Consider the following 20,001-nt stretch of genomic DNA (forward strand, 5'->3'; position numbering starts at 1 on the left):
TGTTTCTGTGACTGTAGCCTGGAACTTTCAAGGATGTATGCTTTTTTACCTCTTTACAGTCATACATTGAAGGAAAAAACTCTTTATGATAATGTGTGCATCAAGGGCAGAACATCTAGCTTTAAGAGAGTAAGTTTGTTTATTTATTTATTTATTTGTAATATGCCTAACAACAGTTTTAAAACTTTAGGGGTAGGCACAACATAAAGTCAAAGACATGACATAAATAAAATAACAGTATACAAAGGACAAAAACAAAAATGACAAACAAACACAAATATTGATTAATCTAAAAGATTCAAGCAGCAACAACATTTGCCAATACAACATAGTGATTTACTACAAAAAAAAATTCTTATGTATGAATAATTAAATATATGTAAAAAAAGTAAAATTTTGAATTAATAACAGTTCAAAGTTATTAGAAAAATAAAAATATGATAATATTAAAGACTAAATGTACAGTAAGATATCTTATAGAGATTGACAGTAAATTCTAATATTCAAGTTTAACTAAATTGTATGTTCATTTTATTAAAGTTTGAAATTAATCTGTAAATAAATTCATTGCTCTTGTGTAGGATACAGGCGACTGTTGAATTGGGGGATTCTCAAACCAGTATTCATAAGGACATAATCATATTTGATTTTATAGTTATAACATTTTTGTATAAAACAAGCTGAATCCTAAGATCTGAAAGAAGAGTAAGAGTTGGTTGTGGAAACATGTTTATATTAATTTGTTTAATTAATTTGTTTAGGATACTTTCTATTTTATTACAATCTGTTGAATTAAAATTATTCCAAATAACAGAGCAATGTTCTTATTATTAATAATAATTATTATTTAGTTCAAATTAAAGTAAAATAAAGTGATAGTAATGAATCAGGATTATTAGCATAGAAAGTAATGTATTTTATTAGGGCCATAATTCTATGGGATGAAGAATATAAATGGTCAATGTGTTTATGAAAATATAATTTAAAGTCTAAAATTATTCCAAGATCTTTAATGCAATCAGTTTTAGAGATTATTAGATGGATAACTTTATAGTTAAAATTGACTGGATTAAGTTTTCTAGTAAATATAATTCTTAGTTTTGTTTGTATTAAGAGTAACCAGATTTCTAGAACACCAGTTATTAAATTGAATTATATCTTTTTGTAGTAGAATGCAATCATTTGGTTAAGTAATTTACATGTAGATTTTAAGATTGTCAGAAAATATAATGCCTGTTGAGTGATTGAGAACAAAGGTGACGTCATTTATAAAGATGTTAAAAAAGAGAGGTGAAAGTGTACCACCCTACGGAACACCAGAACTCACAAGAAATGGAGAGGAATAATGATTATTTAGGGATGCATATTGATTTCTATTCCCAAGAAAGCTGGAGTACCAATCAACATAATTAACACTTAAACCAAAGTTACTTTATTTTCAGAGTAGCACTGAATGAATGATTTACTTTTGAATGAAATCTTTAGAAGATTATTTTAAAAACATTAATTTGTATTTTTTTCTAAACGCTTAAGAGTCTGTGATAGAGTTCAAAACTACAGAACCATATTTATTTAATTATTTATTTATTTATTTTATTTTATACATGAACAAAATTCAGCACTAGGCCGATTTGCAATTTACTTGTGTTATTACACCACATTATAAAAATAAACCACTTTTACACTGAACATTGGGACCACACACACACTATTGAATACAATAATTTAAGGAAGCTTAATGAATAATATAAATTAAGAAAAAAAAACACTAAAAAATATTCCAAAAAATCACTTGGAAAAATAAAACATAAATATAAGGGTTCGTAGTTATATAATACAATATGCCACATCTGTAAAAAATAGTCTGTTGTAATATTTACTGGGTAGGTCACATTTCCAGTGTGCAGTCACCATTATTGTGACAGAGTTGCATCTGACTGTTGCTTGATAAGAAGCGCGTGGTAACGCGTTTTGAAACCAGCGTCGGACGTGCTCTGACACAGCGAGTCTGGTAAATCATTCTACAGATGGCTTGCCAGGTAACTAAATGATCTTTTAAAGAAGGTGCTATGGTGCTTTGGTATTTGAATATTTTTCTTATGTCTGGTGTAGTATCCGTGTTTAAAAATCTGCCCAGAAAGTTTATTAAACAAGAAACTTGGTGATGCTCTAAGATGTATATTTTTTAGTTGGGTTATAAAATGAAACTGCCTTCTGAGATCCATGTTGAGCCAATTTGTTGATTCCAATTTCTGACTTATATGATTGTGTTTATTTAAATTAAAGGTGTACCGTAAACAGGCATTTTGCAGTTTCTGAATTCTATATTTCATTGTTTTGTCAATGCCGACAAATAATCCCGCACAGTAATTAAAAGGAGATAGCACAAGGGTGTCACAAAGTTTAATTTTAATATCGGTAGGCAAAATGTGTTTAAATTTGCACAGGTGTCTAAGTCTGTAATATCCTGTTTGTAAGCAAGTAGATATATGTTTGTGCCAGGTGAGATTTTCATCAAATGTTATCCCAAGATTCCTATAATATCGGCAAGCGGACATAGGGCAATTATTTATTTTAATATCTATAGGGTTTAACATGTTATTAATAATTTTCTTCGTGCCTATTGTCATGTACACACAATTCGAGGCGTTTAATTTTAAACCGTTTTGGATGCACCAATTATGTAGTATACTTAATCTTCATTTATTTTTAGCACAGCTTGAGAAATTTCGTTAGCAGGAGCGGTTATTAGTAATTGGGTATCATCAGCATACTGATGGCACTTCATGTGCTTGAAGCATTGTGGCATCCCTAATATAAAAATAGAAAATAGAAGTGGCCCTAATATAGAGCACTGAGGCACTCCCAGCATCGTGTGCTTCTTACTTGACGCCACTTCTCCTGCATTGGTGCGTACATGAACTTGCTGTGCCTTGATAAATAATTTCTGAACCACAGCCAGCTGGCCCTAGACAAGCTGATTTCAGTTAATTTTGAAAGGAGTAATTTATGATTTAAAGTGTCAAATGCTTTCGTAAAGTCTAGGAACAATAAAATGGCTATTTTTGAGTCGTCCAGTGCCCGATAGACATCATCAGTTATATCCAGAAGTGTCATATATGTACTGTGGCCAGACCGAAATCCTGATTGTCTATCGTAGGCAATATTACCTCTTTCAATATACTCGCTTAATTGTTGGTGGACTAATTTTTCAATTATTTTGGATGTTACAGGTAGAATGCTAATTGGGCGTAAGTCTTTTGGCGCTCACGGTTGCACATTTTTAGCTACAGGTATAATCATTGAATTTTTCCACTGGCCTGGGAAGTCCGAATTTTTTAAATAAAAATTGATAATGTTGGTTAAAGCAGGAACACAGTCTGGCGTACACAATTTAATCAATTGAATGCTAATGTCATCCAAACCTAATTTTGATCTTATGAGGGCATAATAGGGAATCACTGACATTAGCATATTTAGTTATAAACCTAATCAAGCCCAGAGAAAGGGATGTTTTATTAATTAGACTGTCTATATGGTGATGAAAAAGTAGTTTTGAATCCAAAAGCACTCCAAGGTCATATATTTTGGTTACACGCTGTATGTCAATATCATTCAGTGAATAAGTATACAAAGATTAATTGGTTTCTCTTGTAAATGTAATAGAATTAATTTTTTCATAGTTTGGCAACATAGCGTTAGTTTCACACAATTGTTTTTATAGAGTTGATGTCAATTTGCAGTTCTAAATTATCACTATTATTTGAAATTGTTTTATATATTTTAAGATCATCAACATACAATAAAACCCGGGAGTACGATAAAACATCTATAACAACATTTACAAATACTTTAAAAAGAAGCTGTGACAAAGATCCACCTTGAGGAACTCCAGAAACATTACAATATTTATTAGATAAGATATTCTTACCATTAAAAATATATCAGATAAATAATTTTAAAACCAGTAAATTAATATAGGATCTTGAATAGTTAATGAATGCCAACAAGTGTCAAAAGTTTTGGAGAAATCAAAATATATTACATCAGATTGTTTTCTATTAGTAACATCATGATAAATTTGATTCATAAAATTGAACAGGTATTTCTGCTGGTTAAGAAACCATGATTTAGTGGTGGTAATATATTTTTTATATGAAATAAAATATATTTACAAATAATATTTTTCAAAGATTTTTGAAAAGGAGCATAAGGTAAGATTGGTCAATAATTATACATTTTATATTTGTCTCCTTTTTTATGAATTGGACTGACTTTTAACTTTTCAGAGATTAGGGAAGATTCCGTAAATAGGCTCTTACTGAAAATATGTAATAAATACAGGTGTTAATAAACTAATAGAGTCTTTAGTAATAAAATTATGTATATTATCACAACCAGCTGATTTGATGGATTTTAATCTTTTTATTGCGCATAGAATCAAACTAGGTACTTGAAATTGTAGGCATAGGTAGATAATGAACTCTTTTGGTTGAAATTTCTGTTATTTCTAAATTTAACAAACATATTCAAAAAGTAATTACCAAAATGATTAGCAATTGTTTCAGGCACAGTAATTATATCATTTCATTGGATGATAAGGCTTTCTGTATAACTATTTCTCATAGTTCTTACATGATTCCAAAAAGATTTAGCATCTAATTTGATTATATTATTTATGTTAGCCAACCAGCATCTTCTGTCAAATTTCGAAATATTTTTTAACAAGCTTACGTTGTGTAGAAAATATATTGAAGGATGCAGAAGTTTTGATTTTTTTTTTTGTATATTTTGTGGATATGATTTTTCTTTCTAATGTGTTTTATTAAAGAGTTAGAGAACTATATTTGATATTGACTAGTTTTACCAGTACAGTAAAACATGCTATAGACGTTCCCGTATAATTGGTTTTCCCATTTATAATGTATAAATAATTATTCCTTCGATCACTTTCATACGTCCCTATGTTAATTTTTCCTATTTAAAATGTTTGCGTTAATACATACTTCCAGCATATAATGTTAATAATTTCAGTATTAAATTAATTTAATAAATTTTATCTTTACACTTAAACTTTATTTATAGTTAAACTTTTAGACAACTGTTTCTGAAAATAATAAAAAATTTACTGTCAAAACCTTTGCCGCATGCAGCACACTTGTTACGATATATTTTTCAACCAATAATCTGCTTGCTTTCGTATCCTTTGTGACACTGTTCCATATGTACACCATTTCCCTCATTCGAGACAATGTTGTCGAATACACAACAAAAACAAACCACTAGCCATTCGTTGACCTGATTGTGGTACAGCAATATGAGGAACTAATACAGTTTCATTGTTTTTTGGGCACTGTGGTGAAATTTTATACAGTGGACGTCTTGCTATTTTTTCCATTTTTGATTGGACTTATACCCTATTTACCTATAAATTGCGCACAATTTTTCGTAAAAACGTGTTGAAAAATCATGGAACAAGGCTTATTCAAAACTTGACAACGCCGCATAATGCACAGGGTCTTCAAGCTCCAAGGTTGGTTGACTTGCCATTTCTTAAAAAATTGACGGACATCTTGCACGTGGATTGTGCTTTGAGATTTTGTTTTTCTGTAAGAAGACATTGCAATGATTGCGAAAGGTTTGCGGTAGCGATCATCTAAGCCTGCTGAAAAAAAACCTAAAATAATTTTTAAAAAGCTCAGGATATGAAAAATTGTGCCTTGGGTAGAAAAAATGTCATGGAAAATTGTACACATGATTGAAGGGGGAAAAATTGGTTTTGAATGATTGTGTTATTGCAATAAAAAGTTTATTTCAAAGGTGAGTGCAATTTATTATTATCTATTTAGAATTATCGAGAAAGTTCTAGAAATTTTTTGAATGATCTGGAAAGTTCCAAAATGAGTGCAATTTATTATTAACAATTTAAAATGTTCGAGAAAGTTCTAAATATTTCTAGAATAATCTAGAAAATTTTAAAATGAGTTTCAATGTTTATAAGCGATTTAAAATGTTAGAGAAAGTTCTAAAATTTTTTGGATTGATGTGGAAAGTTCCAAAATGTGTACGAGTGTTATTATTGATCTAAAAGAACCAAATCGAAGTGATGTACATACAAATTCTAGAGTGATCTGGTACTGGAAATTTCTGTCTCTGATGGTATATAAACCGAAATTCAGTGACTTTATGTCAGTTCAATCATGATTGCAGTAGAGTAAAGATCAATTGGAATCACGAGTAAACAGTTACAAAAATAATTCAAGTGATTTTCACAAGTGAAAAAGAACATATTATTTGAATGTTCAAGACTGTTCTAATACTAGAAATTTGGGTGAAAAAGAACAAACTATTTGAATGTACTGGAGTGTTCTAACACCAGAAATTTCGGTGTCTGATGGTATATAAACTGAAATTCAGTGAATGTTCGTCAGTTCAATCGTGTTTGCAGTCGAGTGAATATCAAATGGAATCAAGAGTAAACAGTTACAGAAAAAATTCAAGATCTGGATAGTTCCAAAATGTGTACGAGTGTTATTATTGATCTAAAAGAACCAAATCGCATTCTGGTTTGATATTAACATTAAATGTAGCTGACTATGAATTTCCGGTATGTGACATCACAAAATCATCAGCACGTGGACAAATATTGAAACATTGCAAAGCCATTATATGGGACGAAAGCACAATGGCCCATAGAAAATCACTAGAAGCACTCAATAGAACACTTTCAAGATTTACGTGACAACACGAATATAATGGGAGGTGTGTTGTTAATACTATCAGGTGATTTTCGTCAAACGCTTCCTGTCATTTCCAAATTGACTCCGGCAGATTAAATTAATGCTCTCTTAAACAAGTCGTCCATATGGGAACACGTAAAAAAAATCAAATTAACAACGAACATGAGGGCGCAGATTTCAGGAGATGAAAAGGCACAAGAATTTTCTGAAAAACTTTTACAAATAGGAGAAGGCACCTATCCAATAGATGAAAATACTGGCCAAATAACATTAACTAATGATTTATGTAATGTTTTTGAAACACATGAACAACTTATTAATGAAGTATATCCAAATATTGTTGAAAATTATACCAATTCAGAAAAGTTACACGACCGAATTATTCTAGCCACGAAGAACGACATTGTCAATGACATTAATAATATCATCCTGGAAATAATTCCGGCGGAAGAGAAAATTTACATGTCAATTGATACAATGATTGATGAGCTAGAAAGCATCAATTTTCCTACTGAATTTTTAAATTCATTAAATGTTCAAGGAATGCCATTACACTATCTTAAATTAAAAATTGGTTCACCAGTTATTTTATTACGAAATCTGAACTTGCCGAAACTATGTAATTTTACGAGACTCTGAATCAAACAGCTACAAAATAACGTCATCGAAGCCAGTATAATGACTGGTAAAGAAAAAGGAAAGATAGTATTTATACCACGGATACCTTTGTACAGCTAATACTAAATGTCTCACAGTTGTGGCGCCGAATTATTATGTACAATGAGCATAACGGGACACAGCGCAACAGGACAATGTTGCAAACGGGACACTTTTTCGTGCATGCAGCTGGCGTTTATCGATTTATTAGACGTCACGTCAAAAATAATTAAGTGAAATCCCTCAATTAATACTAACGAAAATAACACGAAATAAAAAAAAGGTTAGCGAGCGTCACTGCTCCAGTATTCAACATTAATGAAGAGCACAAACCTAAAAAACAACTTTTAAAGATAACCCTTACCAACCAAGATTATTTCAAACCCGCGAAGGTCGTCCATAAAAGACGCTCAAATAGCGGCTATAAGTTAACTGCTATTGCACCACAGTTGTGTTGACAGTTTTATGTGCGTTAATTAATTGCTGTTGTTAACTGTTAATAATTACTATACTTGTATGGACACATAGATATATTTATGAACATATACTTATAGGTAGGGATACAGTTGATAAATAAGATGTATTATAATATTGCAAAACACAATGGTAATTTTAATCATTTATTAATTAAAGGAAGAATTATCTAAGGTTTTCAGCAAAAGGAAAAATATTATTGCTTTCAAAATTTAATAATTGTTGGTTTTACAGAACACACATATATATGCAAAAATGTCTGGAGTGACAATGCGCACATTTACTTAGCAATCAAATGTCTCTTTTGTTCGGGTCCAATATTGTATACATAGATTCAGTTAAGAATTATGATTTACATGTGTTTTTACCTCGGCTAGATCAAAATAGTTTAAGTCGGTAGAGCTTTGATGCTCTCTCTCCCAGACCACTCGGTAATTAAAGTTGTGTTAATATTACTATATTTAAGTTTTCAATGTCTTTCTTGAAGTTAGGCCGGAAAATTAAATTGTTATGGGTGTGATACATGTTTTGTATTAACGAAATGGAGTAATAAACACAGTCATACATTACTCACGTATTTATGCATGCCTAGAATCTTTACCCTTTGGATAAAGCCCTATTAATATATATTAACACTTAAATAATCCATTTCTTTCATCCTTTTGTGCGGATGCCAATTTCTAAAATAGCTATTCTTCAAGAAAGTTTTCGACGAAATCAGATACGTGTCCATTGTTTGACAGGCCATTACATTCTCTTCTTTAACCTTCTTAATTTAAGTAGTTTAACAATGCCAGATTTAAAATATGGCTCCTGATTGACCAAGAACTAATGACAGTTACAAATCTTTTAATGAAATACATCAATTCCGCGTGCAACAATAGCGCAGAATACAAAATCTTACATTACATTTAAAATAAAGACATTTAGTTATAAATTTTCACATTAATAGACAAGGTGTCAAATTAGCAATTTGCCGTTACAAGTTCAATTGTCCTAGAGAGGTCCTTGCAATTGCTAGTCCTCAAACGTTCGTTTCATACATAGAGCTTCAATTACATAGATATACATTAACAAATCCAAAGAGTTTTCAAATGATAAAAATATATACAGGATGAAGAAATATAAATAAATAAATTATTAACTTAATCTGGGCTGAAAATGTACCCATAGTTGCAGTACAGCTTTAATACCAAATGGATTACCCTTTACTTTTAAACGCTTACAGTTCCAGTGAAGTTGGCTTACAGCATGAATATTAACAAAGCACAGGGCCAAACATTCCAGTACTGTGGAGTTGACTTAAGGGAACCATGCTTTGCACACGGCCAATTATATGTCACATGCTCACGAGTGGGATCACCTCGAAATTTCTTTATTTACAGTCCGAACAACCAAACTATAAATGTAGTGTATATGTAAGTGTTGTAAAAATAAATTAAAAAAAAAAATAATACAAAAATAAAAAATGTAAATGTATAATTACGAACGTTAGTAAGGCCGCGTCACGCGCAGGTGCATGCCGTAACATGAGATGTGCCGTGCGCACCTGGGTCGCCGCTTTATCTCCCTCCAGCCCTCCGCTCCCCTCCCCCCCCCCCCCCGCACGGCACTGTTAGTTTGACATCCGAAACCTGCCAGCTGCGGAGTTACGCAATCCGCCGACACGCGTTTTCGAGAGATTTCTACCGTCTGAACGTCTCAGAACGACGCGACTGGCCCCGGCCGCTCTCGTGAGTTCTGGAATTGCGCCGGGGCCTATATATATGCCCAAGGACGTCAGGGCAGAGTCAGTGGAGTTCAGAGTGAAGACGGGAGTTTTCCCGCGGCGGAGTTTCCGGGCGATAGAGTGGTGAAGTCCCTGGACGAAGGTTCCAGGGCGAAGAGTTCAGTTCCCAGCGAAGTTCCGAGCGAGGCGTCGAGTGGGATCTTGGTGAAGGGGAAGTGCGAATGCGGCGGCAGAGTGCGGCGACGGAGTCCTGCGACGGAGGACCACGAGGGGTGCTGCGGCGAGAGTTACGCCAGAGGCGCGGCCAAGCGAGGCGTGTGAATTGTGAGAAGCAAGTGACTGGAAGTGGCAACATTTTTTTTTTAGTGCAATTGATTAATTGGCATTTTTAGATTATTAGCTAGTGATGTAAATAGTGGCAATAAATAAAACTGTGTGTGATAAAATTCTTTAATTGGGCTATCCTTTACGAACCCGCAGTAAATCGTTACATTTTGGTGTCAGAAGTGGGATAGCCCTAATTTAAAGAAATTAAGATTAGTTATAGTGAATTAAAATTTAATTAGATTTTTGAGATTGCAACACGTGTTAGGAACTGTAGTTAGTTTTTAGTGCAGTAGTTTGGAGATTAGTGTTAGTGTTTAGTAGGGGTTTTGGTTAGCTCGTAGAGAAAATTAGATTGTCATAATAAGACAGTAGTGTTAGGCTTAAAGTACATGTGGACAAGAAAGATGGCTGCTGACGAGCAAAAGAATTTAATGGCATTCCTGTCTGAAATGAGAGAAGAAATGAAGAATGAAATGAAGAGTAACGGGGAAGAAATTAAGAATGAAAGGAAGAGTAACAGGGAAGAAATGAAGAATAGCCAGGAGAAAATGGAAAATAGGCTAGACGAGATGAAGTGTGGCCAGGAAGAAATGAAGAATTAAATTGATAACAGCCAGGAAGAAATGAAGAAAAAATTGATAACAGCCAGGAAGAAATGAAGAATAAAATTTTAACTGCCAGGAGAAAATGGAGAATGGCTTGACAAGATGAAGAATAAAATTGATAACTGCCAAGAGGAAATGAAGAATGCTATGAAGACAGAGATAGAGGACATCAAGAAAAACCAAGAAGAGATGCAAAATGAAATAGTTGCTGCACAAGAAGAAATGAATAAGAAGATCGATGAAACCAGCATCCATTTGGAAGGCAAAGTGCAGTGTTTGGAGCAGCATCTTGCAGAACAAGAGCAACATGTAGCAGAACATGAAGAACTAGTGGCGCAACCGCTGGCCCAACTCGAGCACACCACACAACAGCTCAAGCAGACCACCGAGCAGCAAGTAGCAGCTGTAACTGAAGAGTGCCGTCGGATGATCAAGGAAGCTGCGTTGGCTATGAAAAGGAGCAGTTATTCTGGAGATGTGAAGGTGGAAGGCGCAACCTGTCACCCAAAATTCAAGCCACCCACCTTTGATGGCCAATCGTCATGGGCTGTCTACAGGCGACAGTTTGAGGCAGCTGCTGAAGTAAATGGGTGGGACAATGAAGAAAAGGCTACGGCACTCGTCTGGGCCCTGCGAGGATCTCCACTAGAGCTGCTGCAGACCATACCAGTTACAGACCAGAAAGAATATAGGGTATTAGTAGAGGTCCTTGAGCTGAGGTATGGTGACCGACACATGGGTGAGGTGTACAGAACAGCCCTGAAGACACATCAACAGAGAACTTCGGAAACCCTCCAAGAGTTAGAAGCCGACATCGAGTGACTCGTGCACCTCACCTACCCAGAAGCACCAACAGAGTTCCGCCAGCAGCTAGCCACTAGTGCTTTTATAGACGGACTCAGAGATGCGGAGGTTCAGCAAACTCTTTGTTTGGCCCGACACAAGAAGAGCTGCGAGGCCTTGGTTCATGCCCTGGAAATCGAGGCAGCACGCAGTGCCTCAAGAAACACAAACATCAGGACAAGGAGAGCTGGACTGGAGCCCTACAATGCAGCAAATGCTAGAAACACCACTAATGAAGTAGATATTCTAAGGGCATTGAAGAAGCTGCTGAATGATACTCCAGGTAACCAGATAAAAAGAGCAGGACGTAGCCCGCGGTGCTTCATCTGCAATGAACTAGGACACATCAAGTGGGACTGTCCGATAAGCAGGAAGACAACACAACAGGAAGAAAAACAAGATCAACAAGGAAACGAGCAATAGCTGGTATGAAGGGGCGCATACCAGCTCTACAGGAAATGGTAGCCCCTAGGGTGTTTCCTGTATCCGTATTTCGTAGAGGCCATGACAGTTTGTTGCTCAATAGATGGATCAATGGAAGACAGTGTTTACTTACTGTTGACACAGGAGCATCGGCATCTATTATTCCCACAGAAAATAGAGAAAAACTGAAGAGAACACCCATTCCATACAGACTCAAAACAGCAACCGGCGACACCTCACTTGTGCATGGGCAGTTGGATCTGGAGTTAAGGATTGGAACTTGGACATTATCACAGACCTTTCTTGTTGCTGATATCACCGATGAGGTAATATTAGGAATAGACATCATGAATCGATACAGATTCGTTATTGAAATGGAAGGACAGGTACTGTGTATTAAAGATGAAGAGGTGGGTGGCTTTGTTTACTCCCGAACAAATAGAAGTTCCTGTAATGCAAGTGGTAGTTAGCAAAACTGTTTCAATTACAGCAAATCATGAGAAGATAATAGCAGCTAGGATTAAAGGAGACCCTAGGGGCAACATGAGCTACCTGATAGAGACAGATATGAAGTTAGGATTGAAGACACTCCTGGTCGCTCGAAGCATTGTAAGATGCAGCGAGGTTGTATCAGTCAGAGTGGCCAACCTCGACTCTCGAACAAAGGTCCTTAAACCAGGGGACCCAATAGCTAGCTGCGAACCAGTCTCTTGGGTAGGCCAATGCGAGTCTTCCTCACCTGTTAGACATGATGCGCAAACACTGAACCCGAATCTGGAGCAACTACTAAGGCGATGCCAAAATAATCTCACAGATGGGGAACTAGAAGAAGTAGCAGCTTTTCTGGTAAACAACCAGGATGTATTTTCCTCAGGGGATACTGACCTTGGGAGAACAAGCCTGGTCTATCATCGCATCAACACAGGTGATGCAGAGCCGATCCGACAGGCACCACAACGGCTGCCTCTAGTAAAACAGGAAGAGGCTGAGAAGATGATCGCGGGTATGATGGAAGGTGGTGTAATAGAACCATCAGCAAGTCCTTGGGTTTCCCCAGTTGTTTTAGTGGCGAAGAAGGATCGCCAACTGAGGTTTTGTGTGGACTACCAGAAGCTAAATGACATCACCAAAAAGGACAGCTACCCCCTCCCATGTATCGATGACACACTTGATACACTCTCTGGCACCAGATGGTTCTCTACATTGGACCTGAAGAGTGGTTACTGGCAAGTGGAGCTACACCCAGAGGATAAGGAGAAGACTGCTTTTACAACAGTTCACTGTGTTACCATTTGGGTTATGTAATGCTCCTGCAACTTTTTAGAGATTGATGGAGCTTGTCCTGCATGGCTTGACTTGGAAAACATGCCTAGTATATCTGGACGACATTATTGTAGTAGGTAATACAGTGAAGGAACATTTTCAAAATCTTCAGGATGTATTCGAAAGGCTCCGCCATGCCCAACTTAAGTTAAGTCCTAATAAGTGCTTCTTGTTCCAGCATGAGGTAACATTCCTTGGGCATATAGTATCACAGGATGGAGTGCGAACAGATCCTGAGAAGATCCGTTCTGTTGTGGAGTGGCCTCAACCTAAAAACAAGCACGAAGTAAGAAGTTTTCTGGGACTTTGTACTTACTACAGACGGTTTGTGCCCGGGTTCTCGACAATCGCAAAACCACTGCATCAGCTGACTGAGGAGAAGAGACAATTTATTTGGACCTCGGCATGCGAGACTGCATTTCAAGATCTCAAGAAATCCCTGTGTTCTAGCCCCATACTTGCCTACCCCCATCTACAGGGAGAGTATATCCTTGATACAGATGCAAGCGGAGGTGGTTTGGGCGCTGTCCTGTCCCAAGTTCAGGGTGGAAATTAACGAGTAATAGCATACTACAGCAAAGTTTTGTAGTTTTGTCTAAGCCTGAACGCAACTATTGTGTCACAAGACGAGAACTCTTGGCTGTAGTAAAGTCTTTGCAACATTTCCACAAATATTTATATGGGAGAAAATTTTTTTTACGCACTGACCATGCCACACTTAAGTGGCTACTACAGTTCAAGAATCCAGAGGGACAACTTGCTAGGTGGATTGAACAGATACAGTAATATGATTGTCGGATAGAACACAGGAAAGGCCGAATTCACAGCAATGCTGATGCCCTCTCCCGAAGGCCTTGCAAGGTAGACTGTAATCATTGCAACAGGGCAGAGAAAAATGAGGGGATCGAAGATATTCTGCAAACAATGATAATTAACGGGGAAGAAAAATGGGACAGTGCCAGCTTGAATCAGCGCAGCGGCAAGATCCTGACCTGGCACCTATCATAAGCTGGTTAGAGAGTGGTGCTGGACGTCCAAAATGGCATGAAATCTCCAGTGACCGAAGGGCGGTGAAAGCTTACTGGGCACAGTGGATTCCTTGAGAATTGTGGATGGGCTACTAATGAGGGCATGGGAGAGTCCGAATGGAAAAGTAGTTACCATGCAACTACTCCTTCCAAAGAGTCTAGTGGCAGAGGTGTTGACGGAAATGCATGATGGCACCTCTGGTGGTCATTTAGGGGTGAACAAAACTCTAGCCAAGACCCGTCAACGCTTCTATTGGTTGAGGTGTCGCCAGGATGTGGAGGCTTGGTGTAGACAATGTGAAGCATGCTCGGCTAAAAAGGGGCCACAACACCGGAGTCATGGGAAAATGAGGGCATACAATGTAGGGGCCCCCTTTGATAGGATAGCCATCGACATCGCTGGACCATTTCCCAAGACTAAAGATGGTAACCGGTATATTCTGGTAGCAATGGATTACTTCAGCAAGTGGCCAGAGGCTTATGCATTCCTAATTAAGAAGCCTCCACTGTTGCAGATGCAATAGTCAACAACTTCATTTGCAGATTTGGGGTACCAATGGAGCTCCACTCAGACCAAGGCCGCAATTTTGAGTCGACAATATTTCAGGAGGTGTGTCAGTTACTGGGAATAAATAAAACCAGGACTACAGCCCTACATCCTCAGTCCGATGGCATGGTGGAGAGGTTCAACAGAACTCTGGAGGAAAATCTTGCCAAAGATGTGGCTGAGTATCAACAGGATTGGGATCAACATATCCCATTGTTCCTAATGGCATATAGATCTTCCATCCATGACTCCACTGGGCAGACCCCTGCGAGTATTGTGTTTGGACAGGAGTTGAGGCTGCCCTGTGATGTCAGGTTCGGTCGTCCGCGCAAGGAACCGACCAGCACCACTGAATATATAAATCATCTAGAGGAGCGAATGTCACTTGTACACGAGGAGGCCCGCTGGAATCTTCGATTAGCAACGAATCGAATGAAGACTAGGTATGACCTGAAAGCCAATTCATCCGGATTCCAGAAGGGTGATTTAGTGTGGTTGTATAACCCACAACGAAGAAAGGGAAGGTGCCCTAAACTTCAAGCATCATGGGAAGGCCCCTATGAGGTCTTAAAACGCCTAAATAATGTGGTTTACATGATCCAGAGAGGAAAGAGGGGACGTATGAAAGTGGTACATTTGGACCGCTTGAGGGAATATGCAGTAAGGGGTGTATTACCTGTTTGGGACGAACAGGTTTAAGGAGGGGGCAATGTTACGAACGTTAGCAAGGCCGCGTCATGTGCAGGTGCACGCCGTAACATGAGATGTGCCGTGCGCACCTGGGTCGCCGCTTTATCTCCCTCCAGCCCTCCGCTCCCCTTCCCCCCCGCACGGCACTGTTAGTTTGACATCCGAAACCTGCCAGCTGCGGAGTTACGCAATCCGGCGACACGCGTTTTCGAGAGATTTCTGCAGTCTGGACGTCTCAGAACGACGCGACTGGCCCCGGCCGCTCTCGTAAGTTCTGGAATTGCGCCGGGGCCTATATATATGCCCGAGGACGTCAGGGCAGAGTCAGTGGAGTTCAGAGTGAAGTCGGGTGTTTTCCCGCGGCGGAGTTTCCGGGCGATAGAGTGGCGAAGTCCCTGGACGAAGGTTCCAGGGCGAAGAGTTCAGTTCTGAGTGAAGTTCCGAGCGAGGCGTCGAGTGGGATCTCGGCGAAGGGGAAGTGCGAATGCGGCGGCAGAGTGCGGCGACGGAGTCCTGCGACGGAGGACCACGAGGGGTGCTGCGGCGAGAGTTACGCCAGTGGCGCGGCCCAACCAGGCTTGTGAATTGTGAGAAGCAAGTGACTGGAGGTGGCAACATTTTTTTTTTTAGTGCAATTGATTAATTGGCATTTTTAAATTATTAGCTAGTGATGTAAATAGTGGCAATAAATAAAACTGTGTGTGATAAAAATCTTTAACTGGGCTATCCTTTACGAACCCGCAGTACATCATAACAGTATAATATATGTGAATATATACTGTAACATGTAATATATATGTGAATAATATAATATGTAAATAAAACATTAATTTTTCATTTACTAAACTTTTTCTTAAAATAATTTTAATTCGTTAATTAGTTTACTCTATTAGATATACTCTATATACACCGCATGTTTAATGGCCGAATAAGTCTCTCAATATCGAAAATAGAAATCTATAATATCTATGTTAAAAAATGTATCCTTATATATATTTTTTATACCATTAAACATACGAATCATATCTTAACTCGAGCAACGCCGGGTTTCGCTTATAGTTCCGTAATAAACATTTAAAAGTAATGTGAGGCTTTTAACTAACAACAAATATTTTTGGTAATGGAATCCCAACAAAAGATTGTATTTTAAAATAGAAAGTTGAACAAACAGCGCATAACCTAAGTATGTCATTTTAATGATTTTTTTTAATGTCGCAACTATCTTTAAGAAGTTTTCCCTGTTAATTAGTTTTTATCATACAGTCCCTTGAAAAAGTCTTAACAGGGTTTTACTGTAAAAAGTGGGATATTGACAAATATCGACATCAAGCAAGTCATAAATAGGTTCCCAATCAAGAACGTATATTGCAGAATACAAGGATAGAAAATCTCCCATTGCAAAATGACAGTAAGAAAAAGTGTTCATATTATCTTGTAATGAATTATACTTGGTATGAAAAGTACTTATCAATGCAGGATGATAACTATCTTACTTAACTAGTGGGTCATCACTTTTAACCACTTGATGAATATATTCATTTGTAAACACAAGATCAAGAAGACTTGTAGTAAACTTGAACTGAAGCAAGTTTAAAAAATTGGTGGATGCTACAAGGTATTGAGCTTTTATTTTTGTGTAGTGATATATAATGTCCTGAGCCTGTCAGATCATCTGGTTTATGTTAGGGGGTAAATAAATATTGTCACTCAAAATTTTTTTTATCAGACAGTAAAAATATATAAACCCATATTGATTCAATTTCATCAGTAATAAAATCAAAAGTCAGTGACATTTTTGGAAAACTGTTATTACAGTCAAACCTCATTAATACGAATCCGCTTACAGACTTGCCAACTTTTGAAACCCTCAATTAGTAAAATACATAAAAAATTATATAACACGGGTAAACTGCTCGCGGCAATTGAAAAATTAATAAACTTTGATGATATCACATTTTTTTCTAGTAATCGAAATTATCTAATCGTTTTAACATACATTAACATTGCAGACCAACAATCATGCTCATTATTTACCATTATGGAAACATTTTTGCTTAGTATCACATAAAAGAAATAACTTCGTTCCTTGTGGTACCCTACAAATCAACTGAGTGTACCTTTGTTAGAGTATACACTGATATCAGTTAACTTCCATGCTCCATATACACAAAGGATTTGATTAGAACTACTTGCCAGAAAAATATTAACTTTTTAAAATACAGAAAACAAAATTCCTAATTTGCAATGAATTAAATATAGGATATAACAGATATGTATAAATACACTCACCAATTGAGTCAGGAATGTTTTCTTCAAATATGACTGAGTAAGTATAAGTAAGTACAAATAAACAAAAGTAATAAAAAACACACAAAAATGGAAAAAAAAAACTATAAGTCTGCACACACAATTGCCTAGATTATTCTTTTTTTAAAGATGCTGCAGTTGCTTTTTTGGCCTTTCTTATGAATTCTTCAGAAAACTGCTGTTCATAACAGACTCCTGTTTGGCTGCACTTAATGACAAGCATGCTTTCCAAGGACTGGACTGAAAGCTGTGACCTGAATTTTGTCTTATTTTTTGTCACAAGACTAAACACGCGCTCACACTCCGCATTGCTGTGCGGGATAGTCAGTATTGAAAGCATTATTTTGGCTACTCTGTCAAACTTTGGGAGTGTATCCAAGCCCACAATACCAGCTATTGTGGCCCATTTCACATCAACACGCTCATCTGTACTCACAAGAGAAGAGATGTCTTCAAGCTGGAGAGCAGTAAACTGTTTGTGCAGCTCATCCATTGCAGCATCAACCGTCTCATTCCCTTTCACTGGCAATATAAAAGGAAACATATCTATGAAATACCTAACATTAGCAAAGGCAGCATTTTCAATATCATCAATATTTGCAATTTCTGCTTTTCCAACAACTTCATTCTTCAATGGAAATTTGTGATGGATGTAATCACAGGCAGTTGTGAAATACTTCCTTACTGCAGTGTAAAATTCAAGCTTCTCAGTATCAGCCAGTGAGTCAACAATTCTGGAAGTAGAGCAACCAATAACTAACTCTGAATCTTGTCTCTGATTTTCAAGTTGATGATACCCAACTTCAAGTAGTGGCTTATTCTTGATTGCCACCGGTTTTACAAATTTTGAATACAGTTCCTGCAACAGGCCGCAAAGCAACTTTCTCAAAATATGTATTTGTGGTGATGCTGACTGCAACAATACATTAACTTTGTCGAAAGTAGGTGTAACATTAACTAAAAACAAACAGAATGTTTTATTTGATGGTGTAGACAAAAACATGAACATTTTTTCCCCGCGTGAAAGAGTGCTGCATTTGTTTTTTAATGTTGATTTTGCTGATGAAACACTATTATTGAAGTTAGTGCACTTTTTTTGTACAGTCCCATCCAGTTTCTGCTTCTTTGCAGCAGCTTGTGAGCTACCAAAGCTTGCTTGCTTCACTTCACGTTTTTTTAAAAACAGTTGAGTACCTGATAAAGATTTTCCACTCTCAGATGAATCACTAGAAGTTGCACACTTAGATTTCACTGGAACAATTTGTGTCGATATAGTACTCTTCCCTGAATCACAACTTGGAATTTTGTAAGTCATCAGTGATGACTGCTGTTTCTGGACAGATACTTCATCATTAAAAAAACTCAACAGTGGCTCCCATTGCTCAAGTAAGCGAACTAAGCTTTTGCCAAGTGACAACCATCTTGTACATATGTGTTTCAATATCTTTCTTGCTTCTTTGCCGTGCAATACTTGGAACTTCTGCAATTTTTCTTTTCTTTTCACACTTTTTTCCAGAAAATAATAGATATCAACCAGAACATCTTCAATTTGACACGGGAGAGTAGCTGCTGCTTTCTCTGCGGCGAGATTGATAAGGTGACATGGACAACCTACAACAACAAGTTCTGCCAGACACTCTTTTAAAACTGCTGCAACACCATTTTTGTGTCCCAACATTGCAGGGGCATTATCAGCAGAAAACGCAATTAGATTTTCCAACGGAATATTCAAACGTCGCAATTCTGAAATAACTAACCCCCCAATATTTCTTCCAGTAGAATCTCCCTGGAGTACTGGTAATGAAAGCAACCTTGACACTATCATTTTCAAATTTGCATCAAAAAATGTTACTACTAGTGGATATAATTTGGATTCAGAGTCATTGCTGCCGTCGGTCGCGACTGAAAATGCCACAGTTTGTAAATTACTAACAATTTTATCAATTGCATCTGTTGCCATTTCTTTCACGATAGCCGTCGACTTTGTTCTTGCGCAACCAAATTTTTTTGCTTCTTCAGAATTTGGAAACATTTTTCTGAATAACGGGCCGGCGTGATCCGAAACATTCAAAGGAATATTATGTTCAACCAAAAAGTTTGTAAACATACATTCTGCGCGTATTACAGTATTGTCTGTGCTGTTATTTTTAGCGAAATAATCACTAACCTTTGAACTGACTGCGACACTTTTAACATTTGCGAGATGTTTTGAACAGTTCACGTGGAGACTGATGTCATATCTTCCGCCGTGCCCAATGTTTATGTCGCATCTACACACTGAACAAAATGCGAACTGTGTTCCCTTGCT

At 37.0% G+C, this 20,001-nt stretch overlaps 1 protein-coding gene across 3 annotated transcripts in view; it reads right to left on the bottom strand.

Moving 5' to 3' along the window:
- LOC134527148 (copine-8-like) overlaps nucleotides 1-20,001 on the bottom strand; it is a 204,109-nt gene that overhangs the window by 136,478 nt on the left and 47,630 nt on the right. The window lies entirely within an intron of this gene.

The sequence above is a fragment of the Bacillus rossius genome, chromosome 1 (genome assembly GCF_032445375.1).
Source record: "Bacillus rossius redtenbacheri isolate Brsri chromosome 1, Brsri_v3, whole genome shotgun sequence".
NCBI classification, from domain to species: domain Eukaryota; kingdom Metazoa; phylum Arthropoda; class Insecta; order Phasmatodea; family Bacillidae; genus Bacillus; species Bacillus rossius.